The sequence below is a fragment of the Lissotriton vulgaris genome, chromosome 5 (assembly GCF_964263255.1).
Source record: "Lissotriton vulgaris chromosome 5, aLisVul1.2, whole genome shotgun sequence".
NCBI classification, from domain to species: Eukaryota; Metazoa; Chordata; class Amphibia; order Caudata; family Salamandridae; genus Lissotriton; species Lissotriton vulgaris.
Window position 1 is genome coordinate 1,271,248,275 of NC_141693.1, and position 13,929 is coordinate 1,271,262,203.

The following is a 13,929-nucleotide window of genomic DNA, read 5'->3' on the forward strand; positions in this document are numbered from 1 at the left end:
CTTTTGGTATTCACAGAAGCCATTTAGTAGTAGTAAAGTTAGGATTTTGTCTTAAGTTTTGCTTAAGACAAAATTAAGACAGACTTAAGCCAGATTTAAGACAGACTTAAGTTAGGATTTTTTCTTAAGTCTGTCTTAAGTCCTTCTTAAGTCTGTCTTAACTTTCTCCTTTTCATTACCACCGCCACCCGTAGCTTGATCTTAAGTTTGTCTTAAGTTTTTCTTAAGTCAAACTTAAGACAAAATCCTAACTTTACTACTACTAAATGCCTTCTGTGAATACCAAAAGTAGTAAGTTTAGGATTTTGTCTTAAGTTAGTTCTGTGAATCGGCCCCGTAGTGAGTGAGGTTGACTTGCTTTCCTTCAAAGGGTACACTGCCAGAATACAGACTTCTACGTATCATGCTACAAAAATATTATAGCAAGAGTATCAAAAAAACAATATTCTGAATGTTAGTACACAGCTGGTAAATATAGATTTATTATTCTTTAAAAAAAATGAAAAAACTTTAGTACACAATCAAGATTAATATTACTCTGCCAGGACTTCATAATTTTTTCCATTAATAGTCCCCATTCACCACTACTGTTACTCTTCACCTAGTAACATTTGCATCAGGCCTTCTCAGCTGTCAGTTCACCCAGTCATAGTTCAAAGTCCATGTTCTCCCGTGTATGAATCCAGGAGGCTTCCCCAATATTGACACAATTCCCTCCAGATCTTTTTAGATTTATTATATTTTACTCAACATATATGTACCTTTCGTCATCCTCGTCTCACTCCAATGCACACACATCACCACCAAACTAACTCATCAAAACAGGAACTGCATCACTGACAAGGACTGAAACAATGCACTCAACACGCACTGACCCGAACACAGCAACACCATTCCTAGAAGCCATCAAGAATTTCAACAGTTGATCATCAACTGTGCAGATTCCGTACGCCTCCCTCACACACAGCATTACAACAAGATCTAGACCACAGGCTAGATGGTACAAAGAGGAAGGAACTCAGACTGAAACTCCATTCCATTCAACTGGAGCGCAAATGGAAAATAAGCCAGGATAATGTACATCGGAGCATGTTCCAATCCTCCATGAGAAGCTACCACCAAATGCGCCATTCCGGTGGATGGGATTGATGCTAACACCCACAGAAGTAGAGAAATATTTGCCATTGTGAAGGATTTCACAATGGTGCCTTGGGGTTCCGTGTGATGCTGGTGCAGGGGTGGAGAGGGAGAGGGAAGACCGAGGAGGGAAAAGGCCGTCGTATATGTCACACGGTGGGGTAGCCAGTGAGCCCCAAACCATGAAGAAAAATACCACAACTGGGGGGGGAGAGGGGAGATGGTGTGGGTATACAAGGGGCAGGGAAAAGGATCGCAGGAGGTGAAAAGGGGGGGGTGTCCTAGGTCACTAGTGTGTTGGCGCATCCAGGGCGTGGATGTACGGCATCAGGGGTCTTTGCTGAGTGGGGAAGATCCATTTGTCTGCATGCTCACGTAGTGGGGGAGGGGAAGAAAAAAGGGGGGAGGGCATAGGAATGGAGGAGGCGATACAGAGAGGGGGAGGGGGTGGTAGAAGGGGCCCCAGGTGATAAGGGGGCGAGAGGGGGAGGGGTCAGTGAGGGAGGCTGGGTCAGGTGTGGAGACCAGGGTCTCAACCAAGGGGAGGATAGAGAGGGTCCTATATCACTGCATGGGATGACAGGTAATCCTCTGTGCCCAGTAGAAACATGAGGGGGTGGAGAGCCCGTGCTGGTGCAGCAAGCCTTAGCAAGCATCCTGGAGGAAAGGTGCCCATTTTTGGATGAACACCTCAGCCTGGTCTTGCATACCATAGATGATGGGTTCATGTGATGCCGTCTGCATCATTTCCACCATCCAGGCTTCCTGAGAAGGGAGAATGGGTGAGTGCCACTGGAAAAGGATGCAGGGCAGTGTGCAGGAGGCGGTTGTGCAGATGGGATAGATCAGGGGAGCCTCTAAGATCATGTAGGAGGATAACAGGAGGAGTAATGGGGAGCTGGAGGGGCATGGACATCCACAGAGTGTCTCCTACGTAATTTCAGAAGGACTGAATTGAAGGGCAATCACTTAAGGTGTGGGTGAGGTCGCATTGGATAACCGTGCACCTCCAGCAGTTTGAGTGGGGCAGGAGGCCAGCCCTTCCCTTTGCAGTTTTTGTCGGATCCAATACCACTCTTGGAGCATCTTGAACAAGCAAAATTTAAATCAGTCTTTCTGGCCGCCTTTTTTCTAGGGCTTCGAGCCTCAGGGCAATCCTATTCCTAGATGGTGATCAGAAGTGGTCCTGCCACTTGATGTGGAGGCTGCGCGAGAGGGGCTGTGAGGAGAGGTGACTCGTGAGTGTGCTGTAAAGACCGAACATCACGCCTCAATGTCGGCCCCAAGTGAACAAGTATTCCACCTCCGGTGAGGATGGTAGAGACCATGGGCAGGGAGCCGGGCAGCACCCCAGGCAATGTTGGAGTTGCAGCTATTGCCAGGTCTGTCGTGGGCGGAGGCCAGATTCCTCCTTCAGCTGGTTAAAAGGCTTCAGGTCACCGTCCAGCAGAACCTGGTACAAGGTATGTATGCCCGCTTCAACCCAACGCAGCCAGCAAATGGTCCAGAAATCAATGTGGATGGTTTAATTGCCCCGTAGTGGTAACCTGTTGTGTAGTCAGTGATTCACTCCAAAGAGGTGGTGGGCACGGAGCCAAGCTTTAGACATTGTCTGCCGCACTGGTTGTGGGTGTGAAGGTTGAAGGGCGTGGGCCCCATAGAGAAGGCATAGTCCATTGTTGGGAGTGAGGATCGAACGTTCAGCTCGAACCCATTTTGGAGGGTCTGTGGTACCTGGCAGTTAAGTAGGAGAGTTAAGAAAGATGTAGGGCCAGAGAATAGTGTTCAACCAATGATAAGCCCAGGCTGCCACAGGAGTAACACACCATAAGTTTGGCTGCAGCTATTCGGGGCGACTGAATCCCCACAAAAAGGATTGGATCCAGGAGTCAATGGGATGTGGCGCGGTCAGTCTCACCGTAACAGAGAGCATGCCGAGCATGTAGGTAAAGCACAGCAGCTAAACTACATGCACCGCCTGTGCCCTACCCCACACAGAAAAAAACCCAGCAGTGACCATTTATCAAAGTCACGTTTCATCTGTGTGATGAGGGGGGTCAGGTTATTGGTGACCATCTTGAAAAGGCCCTGTTGACCAAGATTCCAAGTGGAAGAGTTATCTGTGGATTGCCGCCGTTATGGTGCATGTTGACAGTGGGAGGCCTTTGCTTTTGCCCCAGTTTACCTTGTAACTAGACAAGCCGCAAAGTCGTCTATGACATCCAGTAACGCTGAAAGGGAGTTGCCAAAATCTTGCAGGATGTCATCAGCATAAAGATACATCCTGGAGAGGCTTTCTGTGATGGGGATGCCAGCACTGAGAGGGGAGTGGTGAATGACAGATGCCAAAGTCTCAATTTCAAGTAGACATAAGATTGGAGAGAGTGGGCAGCCTTGACGTGTGCCCCTCCAGATCTGGAAGGCATAAGAGATGAACTCTCCGCAGTTGACCTGGGCCGTCGGGCACTTTAACAACAGCAAAACCTTAGAGATAAACTGATCCCCCAGTTCAAACCAATTTATGGTGGCGAAGAGATACCCCCACTCAACAGGGTTGAACACCTTTTCAGCATCTAGGTATAGGGCCACAGCCTCCTCCGATAAGTTCCTGGTGGTCGAGAGAGTATGTGCCAGAGTGCAGAGATGGTTCCTGGAGGAACAGCCCGGTACAAACCCAACTTGTGAATTATGAATGAGGGAGGGAAGAACCTCTTTTAAGCGTGATGCCAATATGCTTGAAAGGATCTTAATGTTGCGGTTTAGGAGAGATATTGGTCATTAGCTGCCACACAGCTGAGGGCCTCTTCCCGGCTTGGGGAGGACCGCGTTCACTGCCCTATTAAGAGAGGGATCCCAAAGAGGCCATCCGCTCTGCCTCTTGGCAGGCGGCATGTAGGGAGTCGATCACCTCCTCCCTGCCCATTGATAGAATTGATAGAATTCAGCCGGGAAGTCATCCTCTTCCTGGGCTTTGTACTAGGATAGCTGGCAGATGGCCACCATAATTTCCTATGAGCTAATATCCCCCGCCAGAAGCTCTCTGCCCTTTTCCGTTAAGCGTGACAGGTTGACCTTCTCAAAGAATGTGGTAATCACCCACAGGTGCCATAGAATGATGCAAACTCATTAACAATGGCCTGAGGTTGGGTGATTATCTCCCTGCTCAACCGACCTGATAGCTGGTATGGCCATGGCAGCCTCCCGCTCACTGAGCAGGGCTGCTAGCATGTGGTCTGCCTTCTCCCTCTGTTCATAGTACCGCCCTTTCATGTGCTGGAGGGAAAACTCGCCATAGAGGTATAAAGTCTGTTGAGGGCCATACGGGCCTGCTCCAGGTGGCGGGGTTGGGCACAGTGGGGCAGGAGGAGTAGAGATGGTTGAGGGTGGTGATCTAGGCACTGCAAAGAGAAGCTTGCTTATTGGCCATGGCGGCATGTCTCATTAGTTGGCCATGGAGAGCTTTTGCAGTCACCCAGAGCAGTACTTGTTGTCCGTCATGTATGCAGAGACATGGTCCCATAGTTGGGCCATGCCCTGGGTGGAGCAATATCTTTGCAGGTTCAACCGTCTTGGTTTACGACCCAGGGGGGTCAAGTCCACATCTAAGGATAGTAGGACCGTGAGATGGTCGGACAGGGCTGCTTCTAGAATATGGGATTCATCAACAAGTGCCAAGGCGGGTGGGAGATGAGAAAATAGTCCAGCCTGGATTGCGTGCCGTATACCGAGGACAGAAAGATATACTCCTTGTCGATCGGGTGGCAGAGATCGACAAGGACATGGTCGGAGGTGATATCCCCCAGCAAGGCTCTATCTGCATCATTTCCCTTATCTAGAGGGCCAGTCCTGTTGAGAATCGCATCGCTAGCGAGGTTCCAGTCCCTGCTGATGATGTATTTGGATGCGCTGAGCTCCACAAGTAGGCGATTTGACTGGAGAAGGAAGGCACGTTTGGCCCCTGTTGGTGCGCATACAAAACCCACAGATAGACACCTATCCCCCACACTTGTATTTGCAAATGCTATCTGCCATCCGGGTCGGACCACATCTTTACCACCCTGAAGAGCAATGATTTGCGGATGAGTATCGTTACTCCACATGCTCACTATAGACTGTTTGTGACAGTGGAGGGCGTCGAAGTGCTGCTAGTTATTACTTTTTCCACACAGTCATGATGCAGTTTGTCGGCTTCTAGATCGTCACGGTGTGTCTCCTGTAGGAGGGACACATCCACTATTTTTGCCTGCAGGTATGAAAGCACTTTTTCTATTTAATATAATGTGTGAGGCCGTGGATGTTCGCAGAAAGGATGCAAAAGATTTGAAGGGTGCGCGGAGCGGGTGTAGTCATGTGGAGCTGGGGTTTGCACAAGGGTGAAAGCAATTCTGTAGGGGGCCAGGGTGGGTGGTGAGAGGCAGTCAAGGAGGGAGAGAGTGGCCCTCAGGGGTGTGGGCATGATGCAGGCAGCAGAGGACCGCAAACCGTCAGAAGGTGCAGAACGGGGGATGGAGGGTAGAAAGTGGGGGAAGGGGCTGGACAGTGGCTGAGATGAGGATGGGGAGAAGGCACAGGGGGAAGAAAGGGGATTGTAGAGAGGTACAGTGTGGGTGGGAGAATCGTGGGATGGAGGGAAGGAGGGGGGAGGTCTCAGGTAGGAAAGGAAGGGTGTAGTTGGGTGGGGGGTCGGGCATGCTATAAGGGTGCCTGCAGTCAGATATGGCCGGTGCAGGGAAGGAGGTCTTGTGACAATAGGACACACTAGAGGAAGGATCAGAGCATGGAATGGAGTGTGGGAGGTGAAAGGAGGGAGGTGGTGGTTGGGTTGTGTGGGAGAAGCAGAGCAGGAAGCGCAGCACCTCAGGTTCTAAACTTTGTAAAGCATGTCTAAGCTTGCAAATGCAACATGCAAGGAGGGGCCCTTCCGGTGTGAGGGCAGACTGGAAATTGCACAAATTTGTATATATTGATGCGCAGGGGTGGTGGAAAGTAGCCATGGGTCCAAAGTCCCCTAGGTGGGGCTCGTGGCGTGACACCGGAGGGAGGATGCCATAGGAGGGATGTGCAGTGGAGGGGCAGTGCAGGAGCACACAAATACGAGCCCCATAGGAAACGAGGCACACAGTGCATGGGGTTCAGGGGGTAAATTAGGTGGAGAGTAGCGAGGGCGTCTATGTGCAGCCCCTAGTTGAGAGGTTGGTGCATTGGTGCCGATATTGGTCAAGGGGTAGGGGGCTGCACACAAAGCATGTTACAGTAATGTTAAGCAAGCAGTGGTATAGAAGAAACAATGAGAGAACGAGAAAGGCATGAAACATTTATAAAGAGATCTGAAAGAAAGAATTGGACTGCAAGAAGTCGTTCCGGTACTCAGCCATCTGCTGTCTTCAACCATCAGTGCTCCAGATGTAGTCGTCCCTTGAAATAGGGATTGCCATGGCTGCTCCGGCTACAGGGCCCGATCTCTGGGGAGGAAAGCGGGCATCAAGGTGGAAGTGGGATTCGGCCCTATCCCGCTCGTTCGTGAGTGCAGCCACGTACTGGAGGGCCTGTCTCCCTGGGAGCGACCACTCTATTGTGATCTCTGTCCCTGTGCCGAAAGACCCCGGAGTCCCGCCGGAGGCTGATAGGAGTGGTGGAGTGGGAAGACAGTGATAGGGCCTGACCCTCTGTGATAGCAGGGGAGGCAATGTCCATGTCCTGGGAGGTGCGGTCAGCAAAGAACCGATGAAGGTCGTCCAGATCAAAGAATTCTTCGGAGTCTCTGTCTTTGGTAACCCCAAAAACGAGCAGGTTCAAAGAGTCCATATTTGATGTCCAGCTGCCGGAACGTAAGGCGGACAGATAGGAAGGCTTTACCATACTCGTTCATCTCCCTGGAGAAGTCCGCCGCCATCTTCACCTCATGTCTCTTCTAGACGTAAGGGTCATGAGTTTGGGCAGCTGAGGTTAACTGTTGCGCCTGTTGGTGACGCAGGAAAAAGGCTAGGAGGGGCCGTGGTACCGCTTTGGTGAACCTATGCAGTGAGCTCACTGTATCTCCAAGGGAGGGTCGAACGTCAGGCCAGTTAGCATCAGGAGCGTGTGTTTAAATAAAGTTTTGCCATCTGACCCCACTGCGGACTTCGGGAATCAAAAATATGCACTTTGTCCCACCGGCTCCGGTCCATCAAGTCTATTTACTACCTTGCTTTGGAGTTCTTGATCCTGCTTGATCCTGCTTCGGTAGGGTGTGGATGTGGTCCTCCAGCACAGAAGCTCGTTGGACCAGACCGTCCACACTGGTCTGGAAGCTTGCAATGTTCAAGCGGATGGATTTAGATTCAGACGTCAATGCAGAAATGTTTGGCCCACAGCGGTGATCTCCTGTAGTATGTGGTCCATGGTAGCATCTGGGGCACTAGCAGCCAAGGGTTGAGGAGGATCCGATGCAGAGGGGTCGTGACTGGGGGGAAGGACATAGAGCGGGGCAGGTTGCGGACCTCAGAGAAGAGATGTTGTTGGCAGATTTGCCCATGATCTTGCCAGGAAACATCCCCTGATGGGCTCTCCATGATGGGTCAGGGGGCTGGCAATCGCAGGGCCCTGGTGGTGGTGAACCGTTGTTGTATTTCTATCTAGGACCCTAATTCGATATTCCCGATTCATGCCCTTATGTGGTTATAATTAATAATATCCTTATAAAGGCATAATTATCATATCCATATTCAGTAATAGCCCATGCAGTCCAAAACACAGCACGGCTACTCCCATAGACTCCTAGAAAGCACAACGCGTTCTTTAAACAAACCAAGCCACTAAGAACTGTTAGTTCTTAGTGACATCTTACGTCCAACCTTACAGGTATAAATATACCAACGTTGCCTTAAGCAAACACACAGTGGTTGGGAGTAGAGCGACGTTCTACTTGCCCGGGAGCCCAGCTGTTATGAGAGCCGACAGAGACCGCCCCTCCCCTTGACGCACTGAGAGAGACGCTGTCTTTTTCCCCAGCCGGGAAAATCCCGCTCCGGTGTTCCCAAGTCACCCTCGCGGGTTGCTGGGAGATCGAGTCCTGAGAAGCGAGATACAAGACCTCCTTCATTCTATGACCAAGGAACGGAGCTGATTGTTAATGTTAATGTTAAAAATGCTTATAAAGCGCATGGCTACCCCAGTGACGGGGCGTCCCAGTGCTTGCAGACAACTTGAAAGTAAGACGGACTTTGAACCAGGGGGAGACGTGTAACGCCACTAGGAGCACTAGATAGAAGGGAACAACCAGGTTTTAATGAGTTTTCTAAATGACAGGTAGTTATTTTTAGCACGTGCCTCCGCGGGGATCGAGTTCCACAACCTTAGAGAGAATTCGTGATCCCGCTACTTGGCAAAAAATTAACTTAACTTAAAACTGCAACTTACTTACTCCTTCCCACGAATTAGGCTTAGGTCAGGTACACTGGGGTAGGCGTATCTTAGAAGCACCAGTTGAGTTCGTTAGTCAATGTTTTTATGTATGGATATATTTTATCCATTTTAAAGTATCATATGGCTAAGAAACCATATCAATGCTTTTACAGTATAGTTCATAATACTACTTTTACTGTACGCTCTTTACTTTACAATAAGTATTGCACCTTTTATTGAAAACACCCGTCTCTCTATTTCTCTGCAATCTGGTGGAACTAAGCATGCACGACTGACTGAGTGAAATAGTTGTCTATTGTTTCACACGACTCTGAAGATACACTCTTTATTCTGGGGGAGCAAAGTTGTCATGTTAATGAGGTTGTCAGAAGCTAATCCCTTCTTGTCTAAATCCTGACGGGTGACCCTTTCCTGAACATTCGAGAAAGTTTCTAGTGACCTCTGAGCTAGGTTGCAAAACTAATTAAGTCTAACATAGTCTGTAGAGACCTAGATGACCTCAGTCCTACGTCTACACTGCTGTTTATGTTATTCCAATGCGCAGAGCCTATTGGGAATATAGGAACTACACTACACCGTCACCTGTACGTGGACCCTCAAGGATTTGGTGGCGACCTAGCGCATACTGTGCAGGAAGTCGGCAGGTGCCCCGGTGTCAGTGATGTAGAATCTGTAACAGAGGGGCAAGCAAATGACCTCTATGCAGCAGCCTAGGATGCAAGATGACCTCTCGGGGTGGTTCAGTGCAACCACGAGCTGCGTATCATCTGCATAGGTAATAATTTTTTTGCTAAATGAATAGACATTCTCTGACAAGGATCTCATATAAACATTGAATAGAGTAGGGCTCAGGGAGGAGCCCTGAGGAACCCCACAGCTAAGAGGCAACTGATTGGAGACAGCATCTCTTTCAAAGACCCTAAAGGAACGCTCACTCAAAAAGGATTGTAACCAGGTTAGTGCAATACGGAATACACCTAGATTTTTGAGTCTGAGGATCACAATGCAGTGATTGACAGTGTCGAAATAGGCACTAAGGTCAAGGAGGATAATCGCTGCATTACCCCCTTGATCCAGGATCCTTCTAGCCTCCTCAGTGGCTGCGAGGAAGGCAGTTTCAGTTCCAAATTGAGGGCGAAACCCGGTCTGGGAGGGATGAAGTAAATCGAAAGATTCCAGAACATCCACCATGATAGTGTGTTTCTCCAGAATCTTACTCACCCAGGGAAGAAGAGAAATGGGGCGTTAGTTAGAAAAATCATCCTGAAATTTTTTTTTATTTGTGTGTGTTTGACTTTCGTGTTTAGTCATTTTAAAACTGTGTGCAGTTTAGGATCGCGCTTGATTGATAAGCGTGTTGCTGCCTTGCTAGAGACTTCCTAGCGCTTGTAAGCGCTTCGCCTGCTCCCTTCCCCTTGCCTGGGTTTTCAGATCGCCCTCGGCCGAGTATTGACACTGAGGGCTGGGATCTGATTTTGGCTGCCATCTTGGGGGTAGGACTCTCCGCCCTCGCGCTCTAGTAGCGCTATAAAAGGGAATCGTGTCACTTCATCTGGGATTACCATCTGCTACCAACCTTTTCCCTCCTGAGGCGGAAGCCAGGAGGTCTCCTTTCTTTCCTTGGCACATTTTTTATTTGTGTGTGTTTGACTTTCGTGTTTAGTCATTTTAAAACTGTGTGCAGTTTAGGATCGCGCTTGATTGACAAGCGTGTTGCTGCCTTGCCAGAGACTTCCTAGCGCTTGTAAGCGCTTCGCCTGCTCCCTTCCCCTTGCCTGGGTTTTCAGACCGCCCTCAGCCGAGTATTGACGGCGAGGGCTGGGATCTGATTTTGGCCGCCATCTTGGGGGTAGGACTCTCCGCCCTCGCACTCTAGTAGCGCTATAAAAAGCTCCTCCCTTCCTTCGCACAGCGGACGCGTACTGCGGACGCGCCGGATCTGCGCCGGAGTCGTGCCAGAGTCCTGCCCGTCTGCGCCCGTCAGCGTCCCGGAGGCGTACGGCGAGGCAGGTTCTCTTGGTCCTTACTTCCTCCCTGCTCTATAATGTTGTCGTATTCATCCCAGGAGCTCCACTCCCTGCGCATGGCTGAGGCGTCCTGTCATTCAGTCTTTCCTGGTCGCTATAGGGGTAAATATAAATGCCCAGGCTGTAATTTGCATCTTACTAGCGTACCTCCTCCCATGTGCCACGCGAAGGAGTGTAGCATTAAACATCTTTGCTTACTCCTCAACACCAGGTCACTGCATAGACATACACAGGAGATATTTGATCTCCTCGTTACGATCAATCCTACCTGTCTTATGCTCACTGAGACTTGGCTCAATGAGTCCTCTCATCCGGACATCGCTGCAGCCATTCCTCCTGAGTATAACATCTATAGACAAGATAGAGTTAAGGGAAGAGGGGGGGAGTTGCCCTCGTGGTGAAAAAATCTCTTACGTGTTCAGTCATTCACACGGAGACCATCACGGGCGCCGAATCCCTTGCCTTTACACTTTCCCTATCACCTCAACAAGCTGTGAAGGGTCTTGTAGTAAATAGGCCTCCGGGACCTGTGGGGTCCTTCTTTGAGGAACTCCAGCAGGTCCTGTCTGCATTAGTTCTGAGATCTGAGCGGTGTTTATTGGCGGGAGATTTCAACTTCCATATGGAAGACCACCAGGATCAGGATGCTATTAAGTTGCTTGATATTACGTCTGCCTTGGGCTTGCTCCCTTATCTTTCCGGCCCGACCCATGACAAAGGTCACACTTTAGACCAGGTTTTCTCCACTTCACCAATTGTGGTTACTGCACTCTTGCCGGTATTATGGTCCGATCATCGACTGGCCTATTTCCAAATATCTGGCACTGAGAAACCAGCAACTAGTGCTATGAGACAGCAGGGAAGTAACTACAGGGCGTTGCATCGGGTGACTCCAGATCTGTTAGCCCAGGCCCTAGTGAACCATCCTCTGTCCTACACTGGTGATCTGGATAATGATCTTGAAATCTTGCAGACTTGGCTTTTAGCTAGATTGAATGAGCTTGCCCCTATACAGCCCCCCCGATCCGATGTTAGACGGGTCTCGGCCCCCTGGTTTACGGCGGAGCTGGCCCACTCCCGTAGACAATGTAAAGTTGCCGAACGGACATGGAGAGCCCAATATGATGCCGAGGCCAAACGGATTTACAAATCCATGATGAAATCCTATCATGGATTAATCCTACAGGGAAAGAAGTGCTATTTTGCTAAAAGAATTGAGGAAGCAGCTAACTCCTGTAAGGAGATTTTTTCGATCGTTAGGGAATTCACTACCCTGCGATCGAATTCAGCACAGGAAGTTCCGGCTGAGACCTGGGCCGATACCATTGCGAATTTTTTCACTATCAAAATCAGGCAGATACAGGACTCCTTTCCACCGAGACCGATAGTCGTTATTTCGACTTTGTCCAATGAGATAGCTCACCTGCCCACCCTTGGCCCTGTCCTGCTGGACTTCCCGCCCCTCAAGACAGCCTCATCTTTGGCATTGATGAGGAATCTCAAATCTGGCTCACCACGTGATCCCTGCCCGGCGAAATTTTTTACCAGAATGGCAGATGTTGTTAACCCTATAGCCAACCCTATTCTTAATCTTTCTCTGAGTCAGGGAGCCTTGCCACATTCCTGGAAACAGGCCATGGTTATTCCTCTCCTTAAAAAGCACAACCTTGCCCCGGAAGTCCCGGCCAATTATAGACCGATCTCGCTCCTCCCAGCACTCACTAAAATCCTGGAGAAACATGTTCACAGCGTGCTCTCCAACTTCCTGGAGTCTAATGAGCTTCTCCACGCGTCTCAATCGGGTTTTTGACCCAACTTAAGTACTGAGACTGCGCTCCTGGAAGTTTCAGAGATTGTGAAGGAGGTGCTGGATGCCGGAGGCAGGGTGATGTTAGTTATGTTAGACTTGTCGGCGGCTTTTGACACCGTCCCCCATGAGGATCTCCTCACAAGACTACATGACATCGGTCTAGGGGGGACGGTGCTCAACTGGTTTTGTTCTTTCTTAGCCAACTGCCGACAAACGGTCTGGGCCTCTCCTGGATCTGCCGAAATGCCACCATTGGGAGTTGGAGTTCCCCAGGGCTCAGTATTGAGCCCTACTCTATTTAACATCTTTATGACCCCTCTGGCGACATTGGTGGAGTCCTACGGGGCCCAGATCGTCTCAGATGCTGACGACACCCAGATTCTCTTCACCTGCCGTAAGAGCAAAGAATTCGATGGGGAAAGTATCCGTGAGTGCCTTGGGGCTGTTTTTAACTGGTTCCAACTGAACAGCCTCAAGTGTAACTCGGATAAATCCGAGATACTTTTCTTTGGCTGCCCATCGGATCCGGATTGGCATGGTTGGTGGCCTGCCGACATGTTCCCTCCAGCTCAGTCTTCTAAATGGGCTAAGAACCTGGGAATTAAAATTGACAAAGGGCTTACGCTCAAATCCCAGGTGTCAACTCTCACAGGAACATGTTTTGGCATCCTCAGGATGCTTCGAAAGTTTTTTCCATTGCTTTCTGAGGAACATCGGAGAATAACTACAGGCCCTTATTGGATCCAGACTGGATTACGCTAACATTCTGTATCTGGGTCTTCTGGAATATTTCTTACAGCGTTTGCAGGTGACCCAGAATGCTGCGGCACGAGCTATTTTTGGCCTGCATCGTCGAGCTAGTGCCTCGAACTTGCTGCAATCTCTCCATTGGCTCCCCATACGGAAGAGGGTAATGTTCAAGGCCCTGACACTAGCCCACAAAGCCTTGCACGCTACAGGTGCAAAATATCTACAGAAGAGGCTGGATTTTTACCGGCTGACACGATCTTTAAGATCGGAGTCACTGGCACTTGCTGTAGTTCCTCGTATCAAGAAAGCTCGTGTGGGTGGTCGGTCCTTTAGATTCCTGGCCCCTCAGTTGTGGAACTCTTTACCGCTGTCCTTACGGTCCACATCTAATCTGCTTGCCTTTAGGAAAGGTTTAAAGACTTGGCTATTTTCTGGTTAGAGTCTCTCTACCCTTGGGTTCTGTTTTCCTTTTATTGCTGTTATGTTTTTCAGTTTCCTTTCTGGGTCAGGAGCACAAAGCGCCGGGACACCCCTTTGGAGTAACCGTTGCGCTATAGAAAACCCATAAATAACATAACATAACATAACGATTGAGATTAGGTTTCTTTAAGAGGGCCTTGACCATGGCGCATTTCCAGGCCGGGCGCATTTAGCAAATAGCGTTCTGACTGGAATGGAATGGAATGAGACTTATATTGCGCGAACTTAGCCCGGGGGGGCATCAAGGCGCATATCTACACAGAGATAGGGGGAAGAAGGCAGACAAGACAAGAAGTAGGTTAGTAGGCCTGAGAAAAGATC

The 13,929-nt window shown here is 49.6% G+C and overlaps 1 protein-coding gene across 1 annotated transcript in view; it reads right to left on the reverse strand.

Moving 5' to 3' along the window:
• The window catches only part of LOC147712444 (uncharacterized), a 399,151-nt gene that overhangs the window by 3,969 nt on the left and 381,253 nt on the right, over positions 1–13,929 (reverse strand). The window lies entirely within an intron of this gene.